At 42.5% G+C, this 19739-nt stretch overlaps 1 protein-coding gene across 1 annotated transcript in view; it reads right to left on the bottom strand.

The window, feature by feature from the left end:
* The window catches only part of LOC135210328 (gastrula zinc finger protein XlCGF57.1-like), a 75010-nt gene that overhangs the window by 43964 nt on the left and 11307 nt on the right, over window positions 1-19739 (bottom strand). The window lies entirely within an intron of this gene.

The following is a 19739-nucleotide window of genomic DNA, read 5'->3' as shown; positions in this document are numbered from 1 at the left end:
AAGATGGTTTATAATGGGATTTCATCCTACCTCCCCTGCCCTCTGAAGGGGGCGGGGGTGAGAAAGGATTCCCTGAAATGGAACTGGTTCTGCCCGTGAAACAAGGCTGGTTATGACTGTAGACTTAGTTACTTTATGAATTTTTATACATAATTTCTGTATACATATGTTTGTTAGTAATAAGAAAGTGTTGCAAGATAGGAAGAGAAAGGCAGCTCTTAGAGCTGATAGTAAGGCTAGTGTAGCTCTTTCGCCTTCCCATGTTAGCGGAGACCTCTACTCCTGCTTCCTATTCCAGGAAATCTTTCTCCCACTCTCAGTCATCCAACCCCTTTACTTCCTACTCCTTTGACAGCTTTGAATCAAGGTTCAAGAGGAAGCTAAGAGTATTTGGCCAGTATGATGATGAAGTTAGGTGCCTCCATGAAATCGTTCATGAAGAAAAGTGAGGTAAAAGTGCCCAATGCTAGTGCTAGTGCAGTGCAATCTTAGGGGGTGGCTGTCCGTCCCTCCACTTCTCCTAGACAAAGGTCACTGTCCTCCTCCCCCGCCTTGGGGAGAAGACATACTGGAGGTCCAAGGGAGACTGGCTGGGCTTACCCATAGGCAGTTGCTCCTTCCGTCGATCCTGAAGTGTTGTAGTATTAGGCATTGACTGAGGCTATTGGAAAGGAGTTTCTTTTGGTGTGCAGTTATCGTCAGATTCCAGTAGTTTGTCTCCTCTAGGTTCGTGCCGCTGGCGTAGTTCCATGGTGTCTTGCCTTCTTGAAAGGTCATCAGCAGTAGTTGAATGAGTCCTGTACCCCTGTCAAGAAATCTAGGGATGTAGTTTCCAGTCCCCGCCTGTTTTGTAGTCATACTGTTTCGACTCGCGACTGCCATGCTCCAACTCGCGACTCGGCAGACTCAACTGAGGAATGACAGGTGTTGGTGCCAAGTAAATGAGCAGTTCCCTCTTAGTCGACTTGACAGACTTCGACTATGAGTCCGAAGCCTGCTTCTATGTCACGACGTAAGTCTTCATCATCTGTTCGCTCAGATTTATCTCAGCAGGAGGATCTTGCTTTGGCTCCTTTTCGACAGCACTTGTGAAGAGTTGTTGTCCTTCTTTAAGGGTAAGAAGCTGCCACTGAAGAAGGTAGAACTGACCCTGTCTCCTGTTTCTGTAGAGGAAGAGCAAGAGTAAGAGCAGAAGTTAGAACAGGACTTGACTCAACCTCCGACAACATACCCTCTTTAATGAGGTTTCTGTTCTCCTTTCTGGTTAAGTTGCACCTATTTCCTCAAGATGCTGCGCAAGATATCCTATCCGTGCTCGAAAAGCAGTGCAAGATATCCTATCCGTGCTCGAAAAGAAGTCAACTATGGTTTTGCTTGCACAATCTGCTAAGCGCCCTAAGTCCTCAACAGCAGTTGCGACGCCAGCTAAGTCCTTTTCACTGCTTCAGAAGCAGCCTTTTCGTTGGGGAAAGTTGGACCCTTTTACCAGACCTCGCAACAACCTTCACCCACCCTCTAAGTCCACATCAAGAACCGCACCTAAGCCTACAAACAAGTGATGTTCCTGTCCTCCCGCACGCCCGTAGGCACCAGGCTTTACAAGTTTAGGGAGAAGTGGAAGAGCAGGAGTGCAGAAGCCTAGGCTATCAAAGTTTTACGTCTGGACTACGCCATAACTTTCAGGGAAAGACCTCCCCTTTCCAAGGTCTGCATCGTGTTAAGCCTTAATGGATGGATTGCTCTTCGGGAGTAGTAATAACAGGTTTGGGGTGGTGGACAGATTGATCTTGTATATAATAGTATTAAGCACCATCCATTTGGAAAGAATTGGGCGGGAAACAGGTACCAATACTTCTAAAGCCCATAAATTCACTAATGGAAACTTTTACACTGGCTGAAATCAAGACTCGGCGGCTCAGAACTTCAGTTCTCCTTCTAACTTCAAGGTGGAATGTATTGCATCTCTCTCTCAAATGACGCCTTTTGTAAATTTGCTCGTAAATATACCAAGGGGTTGCTGTTGGTTTTTGGTCTTGTCTTTTAGGATAGTCAGTACGGTCCCCAATTATGCAAGAATTTGGTCGATCTACAGCCTCGCAGACTTGGAAATTTGCAGATTTCGAAACACATACCTTACGGAAATAATTCCATTAGGGCCAAGGCAAACAGCAACTTAACCAGTCAAACTTTTTTTATACTACCCATTTTCAATACTTTCTATGTCCGTACTATACAGTAATTTTTTCTAGTATGAAATTGTTCTTATGGATAAATAAAACATTAAAAAGGTTTCAAAAACTTGAAAAAGTTTAAAATTACACACAGGATGGTGAAAACTCCCACACGTAAACAATGCCACCATTGGGTGCAAGTGTATTGTACAATACAGTTAGGTCCTTTAAAAAAAACCTTTTGGAAGGAATTTTCTCTACCTATCCTCTGCCAAAAAGCCTTCAAACTCCTCTATCTCATCTGCCGTGAAGAGTTCTTCAGCTGAAGGAAGGCTTTGTGAACTATTTGAGGTTTCGGGGACTCATGGATCATGCGTGTCTTCACTTCCGTTAGGCCTAACAAACCTGGTTACGAGCACCTGTCTGTTTATTTGTCCGGCACGTTCACTATGTAATTGTTTTCATATAAATTTATTCTACGATAAAAAAAGAATGATGAAAATTCAAAATTTGATATGAAATTACAATTTCTTAAAAAGAAATGATAAAAATTCTAAACTCAACATGAAATGACAGTTTTTTGAAAAGTTTAGATCGAACGATTCTCTCTCTCTCTCTCTCAAACACATCTGCTTCTCTGTTAATTACTTCTACTAGTCATTTTCATCAAAACCTATTTCAACAATAGAAAAAGTAAATGATTAAATCTGCACGATGCGGATGTCAGAATACACTTCGCAGATCTCAATAATACGTATGGCGATGATCATTCATACACACACTGTGCTATGACATCACAAATGCGCGAGGCAGAGCCCTCTGTCTTAGCTAACGGCTGAACAAGAAATCTTTCGCATTCCCTTGGAGGAATAATAATCTTTTTCCTCCAAGCATTTCCCCCCACCCCTTCTCTCAGACACCAGCAAAACCCCCCACGTTTAAAATTACTTGAAGACAATAGATTTGATACATTTTGCAGCGCGTGACTTGCAGAATTTGAACGGCTTCGCAGATGTAGAAAATCTATTTTTGAGAACTAGTGACTGCATATAATAGGGGAATCGCACAATTCGAACACGCATAATTCCAGACTGGACTGTGTGTCGGTTGTAAATGTAATTTTGAAAAGAAAAGTGCAAAAAATATTAGAAAAACATGTACAAATAAAAGAAAAGTTACTGAATTTTGTTGTCGGTAAATTTACGTAAATATTTTTGAACAAACATGCAAAGAATTTGTTACTGATTATATTTCTGATCTGTTTCGATATTGTGTGAACTGTAATTATAGTTTTAATAAACTATAATTAAAAATATCAAATTATTTATTAGAAAAAATATATAAAAGTTGGCAAAATTTAAAATTGGCTTGTAAAAGTGGTCCCACAAGGGTTTGTAAATAGTCATTTTCAACTTCTCGTGGAAGGCAGGGAACATTTTTTTAGAATTTCGTTTTTTTTCACCATGTGCATTTGCATATCTAACCCTGTGAATACTTAAAACCTGTGAATAGTTAGAACCACCACTAAAAATGCTTATAACGGCCTATCTTGAAAGTTCAGATACTAAATGTATACCTTAAATAACATCTTACTTCATATATACCTTAAAGTACTAACCTATTACTGTATTAATCTTTGAGGTTATATTATTAATATAATTTCAAAGTCAACTAAACATTTTACCATTAAAAATAATAATGGAGAGAGAGAAAAATGTTATTGTTTAATCTCATTAAACTTAATATTGTTTGTAAACTAGTACTGTATATTATTATTTTACCATAAAATGTAGTAATGCCCTGAAAGATATGCTGTATACATACACTTCTGGCCCAAAGAGAGGGCTCGAGTTACCACTATGACATACATATCTCGTGTGGAGAGAGAGAGAGAGAGAGAGAGAGAGAGAGAGAGAGAGAGAGAGAGAGAGAGAGAGAGAGAGAGAGAGAGAGAGAGAGATATTTAAATTTAAAAATAGCAAGGATAGCTTTTGGGAATCTGTTCAGTTCCCCTTATCAAGGGGAACCGCACAGATTCCTGAAAGCTATACTCGCCGTTTTTAAATTTAAATATATGCACATTTACATAACTGGATTTGTTTCTCCATTTGAAGTCTCGTGCTACTATGAGAATTTTTTAATTACTATTATTATTACTATTATTATTATTATTATTGTTATTATTATTATTTTTTTGGTCTATCACAGTCCTACAATTCGACTGGGTGGCATTTCTAGTGTGGGGTTCTGGGTTGCATCCTGCCTCCTTAGGAGTCCATCACTCTTCTTACTATGTGCGCCGTTTCTAGGATCACACACTTCTGCATGAGTCCTGGAGCTACTTCAGCCTCTAGTTTTTCTAGATTCCTTTTCAGGGATCTTGGAATCGTGCCTAGTGTTCCTATGATTATGGGTACAATTTCCACTGGCATATCCCATATCCTTCTTATTTCTATTTTCAGGTCTTGATACTTATCCATTTTTTCCCTCTCTTTCTCTTCAACTCTGGTGTCCCATGGTATTGTGATATCAATGAGTAATACTTTCTTCTCGATTTTGTCAATCAACGTCATGTCTGGTCTATTGGCATGTATCACCCTATCTGTTCAGATACCATATTCCCAGAGGATCTTTGCCTGATCATTTTCTATCACTCCTTCAGGTTGGTGCTCGTACCACTTATTACTGCAAGGTAGCTGATGTTTCTTGCACAGGCTCCAATGGAGGGCTTCTGCCACTGAATCATGCCTCTTTTTGTACTGGTTCTGTGCAAGTGCCGGACATTCACTTGCTATGTGGTTTATGGTTTCATTTTTCGTATTGCACTTCCTACATATGGGAGAGATGTTATTTCCATCTATTGTTCTTTGAACATATCTGGTTCTTAGGGCCTGATCTTGTGCCTCTGTTATCATTCCTTCAGTTTCCTTCTTGAGCTTTCCCCTATGTAGCCATTGCCATGGGTCATCGCTGGCTAGTTCTTTAGTCTGTCTCATGTACTGTCCGTGCATTGGTTTGTTGTGCCAGTCCTCTGTTCTGTTTGTCATTCTCCTGTCTGTATATTTCTGGGTCTTTGTCTACTTTTATCAGTCCTTCCCATGCACTCTTGAGCCACTCTTCTTCACTGGTTTTCAGATATTGCCCCAGTACTCTGTTCTCAATGTTGAAGCAGTCCTCTATACTTGGTAATCCTCTCCCTCCTTCCTTTCGTGTTATGTATAGTCTGTCCGTATTTGCTCTTGGGTGTAGTGTTTGTGTTGTCATATGTTTCCAAGTTTTCTGGTCTATGCTGCGGAGTTCTGCCTTCGTCCATTCCACTATTCCTGCGCTGTATCTGATTACTGCCACTGCCCATGTGTTTATGGCTTTTATCATGTTTCCAGCATTGAGTTTTGACTTGAGTATCGCCTCTGCAGTAGTGTACAGTGAAAGTGGGCCGTTTTCTGTGGTTGGTGTCGTGGACTGGATCTCTCTCCACTCAAGAGTCTCTTTTCAACAGATCACGGATTTCCTAGTCTTTCTCCACCGAGAGAAGTTCCTTTCTGTATCCGCAGTTAAAGGCTATAGGTCAGCTTTGGCCCTGGTCCTGAAACTGTGAGGAATGGATATTTCCACTTCCATGGAGATTTCTCTCCTTATGAGGAGCTTCAAGAGTCTTGGCCAGGCCCCGAGTGGGATGTGACTCTCGTCCTAAGGAGTCGAACTGGTGAACCTTACGAGCCTCTGCAAGAGTCGTCAGACAGGGATCTTACCCTTAAGACCGTCTTCTTGCTGGCCCGGGCATCTGCGAAGAGAGTGGGTGAACTTCGTGGTCTCTCTTATGATGTTAAAAGACTCAAGGGGATGTGAATCTGTTACACTCAATTTCATCCCATATTTCGCAGCGAAGACTCAAAATCCTTCGATACCTGACACTAGATTTAGAGTCCTTTACGATCCTCTCCCTAGAGGACTTCTGTGGTAATGACCCAGATGAGATGCTACTTTGTCCCATTAGAGTGCTACTGCGCTATCTGAAAAGAACTTGCCGTCTCTGGCCTCAGTGTCGGCGCCTCTTCGTTAGCACTGGGATGACCAAGAAAGAAGTGTCTAAGAACCATTTCTCTTTGGCTTAGTGAGGTGATCAGGAAAGCGTACTCCTCCAAAGGGAGGGACAACACTGGTACCTTTTGCCCACAAAATCAGAGGTATTAGTCCTACCCTTGCATTCTGCAAGAACCTGTCGGTTTCACAGGCAAGGGTTTGGGCTAACCAGACCACCTTCACTTCCTTTTACCTTCGAGATTTAGCCCACAGGTCCTTGGACACTTTTCTTGGGACCCGTGGTGGCTGCTCAACAAGTTGTGTAGCTTACCCAGCTCCTCTAACTGGACAAGCCTACATCTCGCCTTGTGTAACCATGTGAATGTAGGTGTGAATGAGAGTGACTGGCCTCTCTTCCTCCTTTCATTCTTCTCTCTCCCTGCAGGCAGAGAGTCGCGGTTGTCACACGATGGAATGGGCGGCTGATGCAGGTAAACTATGTTACTGAGCTACATTCTATACCCTTTCATTAGGATATAGAACCATATCCATCCCTTCCCTAACAAAGGGGGAAGAGGACCTTGGCATAAAACATACCCAATACTTGTATATTTGTCTTTTTGCTTCCGACTACAAGGTTCTTGTTTGCTATTCATAAGAGGCTACTCTTGCCTCCCTCTTATGAATTGGTCCAGAGGTCTGGCCATTGGTCACGCAAATCCCATACCTTGACCGATTGGACAGAGGCCTGCTACCCCTTCTTGCACTTACGACCAGGATGGGAACCTTGGTTGGGCGAACACCAGTCTGTTCACATAACTCTATATCAGATTCCTCTCTCCAGTCAGTGAGTCTTCCTAATGTAAAGGACCAAGGATTTGTATAATATATTGGAACAAATCACAATTTTTTAAAGTAAATTGTTTTTTACCTAACTAATTAAACCTGAGGTCCTTTACATTTATGCCCTGACTACTGGACAAGCAGTTACTGCCTAACCACCTTGTTAATCTTTTACGACCAAATTCCAGCCTACGCTGAAAGTAATTCCTAATGTAAAGGACCTCAGGTTTGTATAGTTAGGAAAAATACAATTTACTCTAAAGAATTGTGTTTTTGCTGTTTCCCATTCAACTTCATATTTGATGCTACTATGCACCAATGCATTTAATTTTGAAAGGGATTCATTGAAATTGCCCCACCTATTATCCCAAAATGTTAGAATACCATCTACATATCTCATCCACAGCATGTTTGGGGTTTCATTGCATTTATTACTATAGCTTCAATGTATTCCATGTATAGATTGGCTAAAACAGGATTAAAAGTGCTACCCTTGCTACACCCAAATTTTTGCTTATAGAATTACTCCCTGAATTAAAATATGTTATTAGATACACATAATTCAACTAACTTTATTATGATGTCAAGGTCCAGTGGGAAATGATCTGAATAAAGGGCTAATTTTTCCCTCAAAAACTGTAGAACGTCTTGTACTGGTACGTTTGTGGATAGGGAATCTTCATCAAGGCTTAAATGTTTTATGTTGTGAAGTGGTGTAGTATGTGCTTCTCTGAATTTGTGACAAAAATCTTCCAAATGTTTAATGTGACTGGGAGAAAAAGTGCCTAAGAAGGGGAAAGGAGGCCAGCTAACCATTTCGAAATCTTATAATTGAAAGCTCCAGCACATGAGATGATGTAGAGGTCTAAATGGAAGATTATCTTTGTGAGTTTTGAGAAGACTCTCAAGACAAGATCAGAGACACACCCAACAATAAAATGACAAACCTACATCTGGACAGGATTAAGACAGTGACACAGACTCAGAAAATCTAACCCTTTTGCTTTTACCTACCCAAATACCCTAGCCAAGTCCCTGATTAACGTCCAACGAAAGCCAATCCCCAAAGACAAAGGAGTATACAAAATCATGCCTGGATTGTGACCAATCATATATTGGTTTTACAGGAAAATCACTTCCCAAGAGATTAATATAACATAAATGGTCAGTTAGGTAAGGACAACAGAGCTCAGCTATTTTTAACAATGTAAATAACCTTTACCACAGAATAAACTGGAAATTTATAGCAGCCAATGTTGGTACAAAAGCCAGATGGTAGAGTCAGCCTTGATTAAACAAAGACAGGCCCTGAACATCGCAAAAACCGCCCGGGATTCAGATATAATGAATAAAATCCTCCTCCAACCAACACCTAAGAAGATTAAAGAGAAGTTATCAACTGGGGTGACCTAGTGAAACAGCTTACATGTGGCTGGATCTCTTGGTATAAATACCTCCGTTTCTGTAACTTTTCTCATTCATTACCTACCTGAAGAGAGAGACAGCAGTCTCCAAAATATAGTACTTTCTTATTTTGGTATTTTTATGGGCTCCTATTATTAGCCGGAATTCTGTTGTAAAAAAACATTATATATATATATATATATATATATATATATATATATATATATATTATATATATATATATATATATCATTACACATATATATGTATATATTCATACAGGCAGTCCCTGTATATATATGGGGGGGGGGGGGGGTGGGGGGGGGGTGCTCTGTTCATGGGTGCCTGACGCTAAGCAAAATTCGCCTCTAACCAAAGTTCTAGTCTACAGGCATCGCAATCCACCTATTGGTACCCTAGACTTGTTGACGATGCCTGAGACAGCGTCACGGCCAGATATTTTGCCCTAATATGTAATAAATCTTTAATGAAAATGTGGATCTTCATTTACCTAATCATTTACTATGGTCTGCATGGTTAGTAGTAATGCATATTTTTAATGTCAGATTCAATGAACTTGCTGGTAAATCTAGGCAGAGAGAGGAGAGAGAAGGAGATGAGAGAGACGAGAAGAGGTAGAAGAAGAGAGAGAGAGAGAGAGAGAGAGAGAGAGAGTGTCCAAGTACAGCCCTAAACAACTGAACGAAAACAGTTGCTTTGCTACAACAACCGAACCGAATCTGATAATGTTTTTCTTGCATTTCAACCATCATACGATAGTAAAAAATTACTGTAATTATGTTACAAATGACTTAAATTAAGTTCAACAGGACTTAAATATTTTTGCACTATACCTTTATTAATGAAAAAAAACAACAATCGAGTTCATAACAAGACATACATATTTAAGTCATATTTCAAATTAAAAGCACTTCATATAACGAAAAATAACCTACTTACGCTAAATAGAAGCAAGAAAATTGCTCTGAATCAAGTTAAGTATGGGAAAATAACCCTGCTTCTGCTCTCAGCTGATTTTTCCAAACCAGGACATAGATCACTTTATTTGTATTTTATAATACTATATAGTACGTAGTAATATGAGACGACATACAGTATTTCTGGGCTCAGCTCGTGTCGGCCTATGAAATATCCTTAAGTTTATTATTTCTAGGTAAATTAATCCTAATATTACCAGAGAAAAAATAAAATCAAGAAAATGTCAGTTAAACTGACTCGCTCACTCTATAAAAGAAGTGTCGGTATGGTAATAGGGGCGAGTGAGATCACTACCACGAGTCATTTACCATTTAGACCTTCCATCACAAAATCCCCCACCTGAGAGAGCTGATACCAAAGGGTGATGCGTCCGCTACTACTACTACCACCGACGCCAAGCGGAGAGCAGCGCCTCTAGCGGCCATCCTTTATTATTAGCTCGACAACGTCGGTTGTGATATTTTTCCCCGTGTTGTTTTCGCTTTTCTCTGCATTATCTTATACGATGGAACGTTCAGCTATCGCCTCGGCTAAGTTAAGTGCCCAATAAGTCCTGTTTTTGTATTTTGGTCTTCCAGGGACCAGTATTTTCCGTTTTTTAGGTCATATACGGTCTCCTGGTTGACTCGTGGCAGCCATGAACCGCCTCGTGTTGTTAAGATTTCCCAGTCTCCCATACTGGGACATCTTATGCTTATGGGCTCTTATTTTACGTTCCTCTTATTATTACATCGTATTGATTTAGGGTACACAGCCCATACCTTATGACCTTGTCTCTTAGTTTGGTAATTAGGGCTATTCTTTTTTATATCTCGCCCAGCATCCCAGCTCTTGCTCTTCATCGGCTACCGCTGGCTCCGAGTAGTCGACTGCTCTTCGGATCAGTTCGCCTCCTCCTGGGCTTCTTTCTCTTTTACTCAAGTGTCCCTTCCATTCTTTTACGATGTATTTATTATTTTATCAGTGTTATTTAGGGTGTTAAGCTAGCCTAGGTGCCTTGTACCGTGTGTTGGTACAGTTGGGTTCACGTGGCCTCTCTGTGGTTGTGTTGCTATCGCGTACTGGGCCACGTCCGACCACGTGTCCCATTGTGCACCTTACCCTCTCCCTCCCCTCCCTCCCACGTGGTAGGGAGGGGTCTGGTCGGGGCTCCTCGGTTGTCATGACAACCATTGTAGCCTTCCTCCCTCTCCCTCTGTTGCCAGCCAGGGGGAGTCCCGTACCAGCTGGGAGCTTGGGTGACCACTTGCCGTGGGTACCGGGGTACCTACTCGGTGGGTAGGAGTGCGTTTGGCCTCTCTGTCTCTCGCTCTCGCCCGCGTCACCCTGGGTTCCTTCACTCTCTCCCCTACCGTGACGGATGGAGCCCCTGCTCAAGCTGGGGTGCTCCTTCGGTTATCGCTTGTTCTGGTTCCGCCAGTGGACGGAGTAGGCTTATCAGTGGTCTATATAGCTTGCCTAGTGTATCTTTTTTCCGCTACCGGAGGAGAGCTTGCTCACTTACCCGGGCCCTCCTCTAGTAGTCGGAAGATAAGCATGTCTCATGCTATGTATATACATACCCCTACTAATGCTTTATTTTAGTATACATTTTTTATAATTTTATCTGACCTACCTCCGTCGTGGTTCTGTAAGCTCCTCACCACTCCTGGTTGGTCTCTTTTTATTGTCTCTGGCGTACGCTGTGGACTCCAACCAACCACTTTACTAGCCACACGTATTACGGCGGGGGATTGGTTTTACTCTAACTCTCATACTCCGGCATGCATCGGAGTTCTAGTTAGGCTGTAAGTGTGTATCCTTGGTACTCATGTATCCTTCCACTTACAGGCTACTAACTGCCAGCATCCTGGTTGCAACGCTGTTCTTTATGACCCCTGTGCACATGAAGAGTGCAGGACCCACGCCTCGTGTGCTACCTCCTATGGCGAACTAACTGTCTGGCATCATGAGGCATGCACCATTTGTTATGACCTCGTCAGTCAGCTTTTGGGTGGGGTAAGTAAATTGCTAGACGAATTTCTTGTAATCAATACTTTATCTTTAGTTTTAAGGCTAACTTTAAGGTAAGTCCGCCATCAGGGGCTTCATTTTGCCTTCTCTTTCCGGCTGATGCCGTGAAAGAAGTCGCCTTGGCAACCCTCAGAGCTTGGGTAGGCGGCTTCGGTAAAATGCCGGCAAGGGACAGCCGTATATTCTGGATCGGAGCTTGGCGATCCAGATCTTCCCCGGAGGCAAGGCGACGGGGTATGTCGAACCCGCCGCAGCAGCCCCACTCATAGCTTCGTTACAACAGGATGTGCAACAGGCGTTTGGGTCCGTCTCGTCCCAGGAGGCGGTGCCGGACGTCGCAAATTTGGATCTGAATCTTGAGCCAATGGCGGTAGGTGCGGAGGACTTGTTGGTCGAGGTAGGTGCTTCGGGCGCTCAAGGGCTTCCCTTGAGCGTTCCTGGATCTTCTTCTCCTGTTCCTTCTTCTGCATCTTTCCAAGGCTTCACGGGATCTGAGATCCCTTCGCCTTCACTCACTCTCTCTGTACCCCCGAAAGTGAAAGGACAGAGTACAGAAGACCCTTCAAAAGACGACTCCTAGTAAGTCGTCGTCTTTTTCGGCACGGAAGTCTTCGACATCCTACGCCGATGCGGTGAAGGCCAAGCCTAGCTCTTCTCACTATAAGAGCTCAAGAAGCAAGGCTTCAAAGGAGAAGGCCCGAGTTCCGGCCGAGCCAGTTCCTTCTCCGGCATCCACCGGATCCACCCCGGTGACTCCTGTTGGGGCGGCGGCGTCTAGTGCTTTTGACCCCACCACCTTCTCAGCAGGAGTTCTGCAACAAGTGGGAGAGATGGTCGGCTCTCTAGGTACGAGATTTGAGCAAATGTTTGCTCAACTCTCCAGTACTATTAACCAGTCCGGTCAGTCGATCCAGGACCTCTCAAACCGTGTTAGAGAGCACGACAATCGCTTCGCTGGCCTGAGTCAAGCGCCACAGGCGAACCTCCCTGTTGCAGCTACTGGTTTAGTCCAGTTGCCGCCGTATGAATCCCTTCCGGCTTTCTCTATGAATAATCCTTGGAGGGTGGCAGCTTATGCTCCCTTCAAGGACGGCATGATCTCCATTCCGGAGTGTGGAACTCGAAGGATTGAGGACTTCGAGTTCTACCCCCCCGGATTGACTCAGCCTTTCATAGGGTATGCCAGGCTGACTCAAACAGCCCTCAATAGAGAGGACCAAAAATCTCTGAGAGACTGTGTTGTACAGTAGGGATCATGCACAAAGAGAATTGGTACACTGCTGGAGATTGGGATTGTACAAATACCAAACTCCAGGCATTTAAGAGCCCTTTCACTATCTTTGCCACAGATGAGGAGTCCTCTCTCCCATTTGCGACAAAGATGGTGGAAACGACTCTCCAAGCAGTTCTCAAAGATGAACCCATTCCGCAGTTAAGGGAGGCGGAACCGACATCTCCGCTCTTTCCTGCTTTTGGAGAACTGTGGGAAAATTTGCCAGCCACTTTTCTCAGTGGGGAAGCTGAAGCCGGACTGTGCTATGGATCAGTTCGGTGAGAAGCTCCCTAGACTGCCTGATAGCTTATTCAGGCAGAAAATTTGATTGCCCGCACTAGAGATTTGGGAGGTCACTTAACTCCCTCATCATCACAGAGATGTCTGCCCTGTCATACGCCACCGAACCGTTATTCAAGATCTTGGCAAAGTCGCAGCTTCAGTCAGTACAAGCTGATGCTTTCGACTTCTTCACGGCCCGGCGGAATTGTAGGAAGCATGTGCTACAAGAAGCTACTATTAGGCATGAACCTAATAGGCTTCTGGCTTCCAACATGTGGGGTGCGGACCTCTTCCCAGAAGCTTCTGTGCAATGAGGTGCATCATGAAGCTGCTAGGCTTAACCAGAGCCTAAGAGCTAGATGGGGAATCTCTTCCAAAAGGAAACAAGAGAACCCCACCGCTTCTGGTAAGAAGCTTAAGAAGACACCTAGAAGGTTCCAGCCTTACCAGAAGCAGCAGCAACAGCAACACTTCGTCCAGGCTGTCCCAGTTACCCAACAGGGGCAGCCCTCAACGTCGAAACAGTCCCAACCTATCCTCCTGCTGTCGCCTCAAAACCAGCCCTCGACTTCTTACGCCGTCTCGGCCAGAGCTTTCAACTCAAATGTAACGAGAGCCAAGCCCCTTCCCAACCTTTAACAGGTTCTCTAGGGGAAGCAGGGCGAGAGGTCACTTTCGCCAGCGAGGCGCTGGAAGATCTGCAAGGGGCAAGAACTTCAGAGGAGGGCGCGGAGGTCAACCCGCTCAACAGCAATGAGGCTCTCCAGGTAGGAGGGAGGCTGTTCCTCTTCCGTCACAGGTGGGGGTTCAGCAAATGGGCACAGAGCATTGTGTCCAAAGGACTGGGTTGGAGTTGGATCAAAGATCCCCCACCAAACAAGTCATTCTATCAGATACCATCACAGGAGTTGACAGATTATGCGGAGGAAACTCATTCAGAAAAGGAGCTATTGCGAGGGAGTCAAGCATCTAAAATTTCAAGGACGCTTATTCCAGCGGTGCCAAAGAAAGGCTCAACAAAAAGAAGGGAATAATCTTAGACTTGTCAAAGCTAAACTCTTTCATTCGTTGCGACAAGTTCAAAATGCTGACCATCTCGCAGGTGCGGACCTTACTTCCCCGTGGGGCCGTCACCACCTCTATCGATCTTACCGACGCATACTATCATATCCCTATAGCGAGACACTTCCGTCCATTCCTAGGCTTCAAGCTAGGAAACCAGACGTTCTCTTTCAAAGTAATGCCCTTTGGACTGAATGTAGCTCCCAGGGTATTCACGAAAATAGCGGAAGTAGTAGTCCAACAATTGAGGTCTCAAGGGATAATGGTAGTAGCGTACCTCGACGATTGGTTGATCTGGGCACCGACTGTCGAGGAATGCCTCAAAGCCACAAAGAAAGTAGTTCAATTCTTGGAACATCTGGGGTTCCAGATAAACAAAACTAAATCCAGGTTCACTCCGGAGACTCGTTTTCAGTGGCTAGGAATCCAATGGGATTTATCCTCCCACAATCTGTCAATTCCGGTGGTAAAGAGGAAAGAAATAGCCAAGTCAGTGAGGCAATTTCTCAAGAACAAACAAGCTTCAAGGAGAAGCCAGGAGAGAATCCTAGGTTCCCTTCAGTTTGCCTCAGTGACAGACATCCTCCTGAAAGCAAGACTGAAAGATATAAATCGAGTTTGGCGTTCAAGAGCAAACGCCAAGTCTCGAGACAAGTTGTCAGTGATCCCACAAATCCTTCGCAACCAGCTCCGGCCATGGAACAAAAGTGAAGAATCTTGCCAAGTAGTACCCCTCCAATATCCCTCTCCGGGGTTGACATTCACACGGACGCCTCCCTGTCCGGTTGGGGAGGATACTCGCAATTCAGGCAAGTTCAGGGAACTTGGTCCGCCCAGTTCCGCCAGCTCCACATAAACGTTCTGGAAGCAATGGCAGTGTTTCTTACCCTGAAGAGACTTCTCCCCCCGAAGAAGTCCCATCTAAGATTAGTTTTGGACAGTGCAGTAGTAGTACACTGCATCAACAGAGGAGGGTCCAAATCCAAACACATGAATCATGTCATGATAGCCATCTTTGCTCTAGCAAACAAGCACAAATGGCATCTATCTGCCACCCACTTGGCAGGGGTAAGAAATGTTATAGCGGACGCACTGTCCCTCTGGAGTCAGAATGGTCCTTAGACGACAGATCATTCAAGTGGATTTGCCAGAGAGTCCCAGGTCTCCAAGTAGATCTCTTCGCCTCACAAGCGAACCACAAGCTCCCTTGCTATGTGGCCCCCAACCTGGACCCTCTGGCTTATGCCACGGACGCTCTGTCGTTGGACTGGAATCAATGGAAGAAAATCTATGTATTTCCTCCAGTGAATCTTCTTTTGAAAGTTCTGAGCAAACTGAGGACTTTCAAGGGACTAGTAGCTCTGATTTGTTGCTCCAGATTGGCCAAAAAGCAACTGGTATCCTCTGCTTCTGGAGTTGGGTCTCCGACCTCAACAGATTCCCAACCCCAAGCTGTCGCAACCAGTACAAATGAGGACTGTGTTCGCTTCCTCAGGAATTCTTACAGACCCTAACTTTTAATTTAAAGGACTTCATGAAGTTTACGGCTAAAAAAGATGCTAACATTGATCCACAAAACATCCTTTTTCTGGAATCAGATAAAAGAGAATCAACTATTAGGCAATATGACTCAGCTGTCAAAAAGTTAGCATCCTTCCTGAAAGAAACAAACACTACAACCATGACAGTTAATTTACGCTAATCCCTTTTCCAGATCCTTGTTTGAAAAAGGCTTAGCAGCTAGCACCATTACTACTAATAAATCGGCTTTGAAGAAAATCTTTCAGTTGGGTTTCCAAATAGACTTAACAGAATCTTACTTTACGTCTATTCCCAAAGCCTGTGCTAGACTTAGACCTTCTCAAAGGCCTACTTCAGTTTCATGGTTCTTAAATGATGTCCTCAAACTAGCCTCAGATACTGACAACTCGTCTTGCACATTCATAATGCCTACTTAGAAAGACGTTATTTTTATTAAGTCTGGCCGCAGGAGCCAGAATTTCAGAACTGTCGGCTCTATCCCAGAAGATTGCCGGTCACGTAGAATTTCTCTCCTCAGGGAAGTTCTACTTCTCCGGATCGCAGCTTTTTAGCTAAAAATGAGGATCCTCTTGCAAAGATGGGCCCCTTGGAAGTCTCCCACTTCCGCAAGATTCTTCCCTTTGCCCAGTATTAACTTTAAGAGCCTTTCTATCTCGTACATACTGTAGATCCTCAGTTCTTCTCTTTATGAGAGAAAAGGGCAGAACTTTATCAGTTAAAGGAATCAGACAACAGATCCTTTACTTCATTAAACAAGCCAACCCTGAATCATTTCCAAAAGCACATGATATCAGAGGAGTAGCTACCTCAATTAATTATTTCCAACATATGAACTTTGAGGATCTTAAAAAGTATACTGGATGGAAATCACCGACAGTCTTTAAACGTCATTACCTAAAGTCCTTGGAATCTTTAAAATTTTCTGCAGTAGCAGCAGGAAACACCCTACTGCTATGCTCTTCGTGATACTCTAGCCTTAGCCGCTAGGATCTTATTGGTGGACTGCCCCTTATTTTTTTGCTAGGGGCACCCACATTGTATGCATATAAATGTGCTTCAGTGTTTCTACCCTTATTTTTATGCTAGGGTAGAACACAGTGAGTTTGTATATTTTGTAAATAATTATTAATTTTAGTGAATCTTTATATACTGTTGTGATTACCATTATACTATTCTGTACTTACATTATCTAGTATAAGCTAATTTTAAGTACAGTAGTACCTCGAGATACAAAAGGCTCAACTTGCATAAAATCCAAGTTACGAAAGCTAATACGAAAAGTTTTACTGCTCTACATACGAAAAGTTTTCAAGACACGAAAGGTTGTTGCTATAAAGTCCCGAGATTTGCCCGGACCACCGAGAACAATTTTAAAACTCCTGCGCCGCCAACTGAGTAAACTCGCCACCATCCTCCCGCTCTCCCATTGGTTCCTGATGCTAGTCACCCCATAAGGTCCTGCTCTCCTATTGGTCAGCATCTACCCCTTGTGCTTTAAGTATTCTATTGGTAAAAGGTTGCTGTAAATTGAAAAACTTAGTATTCATGCAATACATTTAATAAAAAAAAAGAACATTAGATAAAGATAGAATAAAGAATAGAAATGAATGGTTATTATACTGTTTGGTAGTTTCATTAGTTGGAGAGAGAGAATGAAAATTTATGGCTCACTGTGTAAAAGTGATTGCTTGGCGATCGTTCGATACTCGTAAGTGCTGGATGTAAACAGACGTTTGGAAGCCTTTTTTTGTTTGTTTATTATAGTTAATGGTTACTTAATAATTATTTGAAATGAGTACATGCAATACATTTAATAAAAAAAATGTGAATTAGATATCATAAAATATAAAATAAATCAGAACTGCCAACAAATCGCATTTTTTAGAATTCTTCTTCTGCTTTATTATTACGTTACGTATACGTATTACATATGTTTCATTATAGCTGTCAGTAACTCGGTATCTCCGTTAGGTAAAGATAGAATAAAGAATAGAAATGAATGGTTATTATACCTGTTTGGGGTTTTAATTAGTGAAAGAGAGATACTAATAACAATTTATGGCTTACTGTGTGCTAGGAAAAATAATTGCTTGGCGCTCGTTCGATACTCGTAGATACTCGTAAGACGGGTAAGAGCTGAGAATGTAAACAATCGATTGGAAGGTTTGTTTTTTGTTTGTTTGTGTATTATAGTTAATGATTAATTAATAATTATTTGAAATGAGTACATACTGATTATTTATACATTTTATTGGTATATTCTAAGCTTTTAGCTCTTAGGTTTAGATGTCAGAATCATAGACTAGGCTACAGTAGCAACCGCTAACATAGGCTAGGCTTATTGCTATGGGACATATGCTAAAGTCCTAATATATGCAGTAAAAATGGGGTTGAACATTACATGCAGTTGAATATTACTCAAGTATGTACAGTATTTTGCCTTTTTGGAGTCATATTTCTTCCGTCGTAACCCTAGAACATGTGTTTTAGGCCTGGAAATGTAATTTACTGGGGTGTTTTTGGAGGGCTTGGAACGGATTAGCCATTTTACATGTGTAAAATGTGTTCCAAGATACGAAAAACTCTTGATACGAAGGCCGTCTCGGCAACGGATTAATTTGTTCGTATCTCAGGTAGACACTGTTACTTTATGTTAATATAGTGTAATGGTTTTTGATTCACTTATATTATTATTACCAATCTTTTTACAATTTTGTTTCATTTTGACCTTTTATTTCCATCTTGTCTGTTTCTCTGGTACTATTTCATAGGCCGACACGAGCTGAGCCCAGAAAAGGGATTTTGACGAAGGAAAAATCTATTTCTGGGTGATTGGCTCGTGTCACCCTATGAAACCCACCCTGTTTTTTCCTTACCCACCCTGCAGGACAAGATGAACAATTATAAAGGATGGCTGCTAGAGGCGCTGCTCTCCGCTTGGCGTCGGTAGTAGTAGTAGTAGCGGACGCATCACCTTTGGTATCAGCTCTCTCAGGTGGGGGATTTTGTGAAGGAACTCTAAATGGTAAATGACTCGTGGTAGTGATCTCACTCGCCCCTATTACCATACCGACACTTTTTATAGAGTGAGCGAGTCAGTTTAACTGACATTTTCTTGATATAATTTTTTCTCTGGTAATATTAGGATTAATTTACCTAGAAATAATGAACTTAAGGATATTTCATACGGCGACACGAGCCAATCACCCAGAAATAGATTTTTCCTTTGTCAAAATCCCTTTATTGGATACAGTGGAGTAAGGCATACCTTTTTAAAAGAGCCAAGGAAAAGATGCATATTCGTTATGTTTGTATTATATGAGGGTCTCTTGGTGCTTCGGCAAATACGTACCGATATACTTACCGATAACCAGACAACAGCCCCATCTATTAACGAAAAAAATAACCAAGTCTAGTTCAGGTATTTGAGTTAATTTTCAACTTAAAAACACTTCATATAAAGAAAAATAACCTTGTTACATATGAATAAAAGTTTCTGGAGATTAATTTGCGCTAAAGAGAAGCAGGAAAATTGCTTGAATTGAGTTAAATACAGGCAGTCCCCGGGTTACGACGGTGTCGGCTTACGACGTTCCGAGGTTACGACGCCTACAACGCTCATCTGGGAGATGAAATATGACACCAAAAAAGCAAAATAATCAATATTTGAAGGTTTTTTTGATGAAAAATGCCATAAGAATGCAGTTTACATAGTTTTCAATGCACCCAAAGCATTAAAAGTAAGGTTTTCTTAGGATTTTTGACGATGTTCCGGCTTACGACGATTTTCGGCTTACGATGCGTCTCAAGAGCGGAACCCCTGTCGTAACCCGGGGACCGCCTGTATGGAGAAATAATCTCACCTCCCCCCTCATATGATTTTTCCAAACCAATCATGTTTGTATTTTATAACAAATATAGTTCCCTACACTAGTGATGGCAACGCCACTGCAAGAATTTGAAGTTTGGTCTGTCGTGCGCAGGAATCCTACGGCTAAATAATTGTTGGTAAGACCATGAATAAAAAAACCATACTTGTGCCTCAACAGATAGGCTAACATATAGGCTACAAGGTCATGCACAACTGAAACATTTAGTTTCCACAAAATCCTAATACTTTCAGATGG

This window comes from Macrobrachium nipponense, chromosome 39 (genome assembly GCF_015104395.2).
Source record: "Macrobrachium nipponense isolate FS-2020 chromosome 39, ASM1510439v2, whole genome shotgun sequence".
Lineage (NCBI taxonomy): Eukaryota > Metazoa > Arthropoda > Malacostraca > Decapoda > Palaemonidae > Macrobrachium > Macrobrachium nipponense.
Note: the sequence above shows the minus strand (reverse complement) of the source record. Positions and strands in the feature narration are given on the sequence as shown.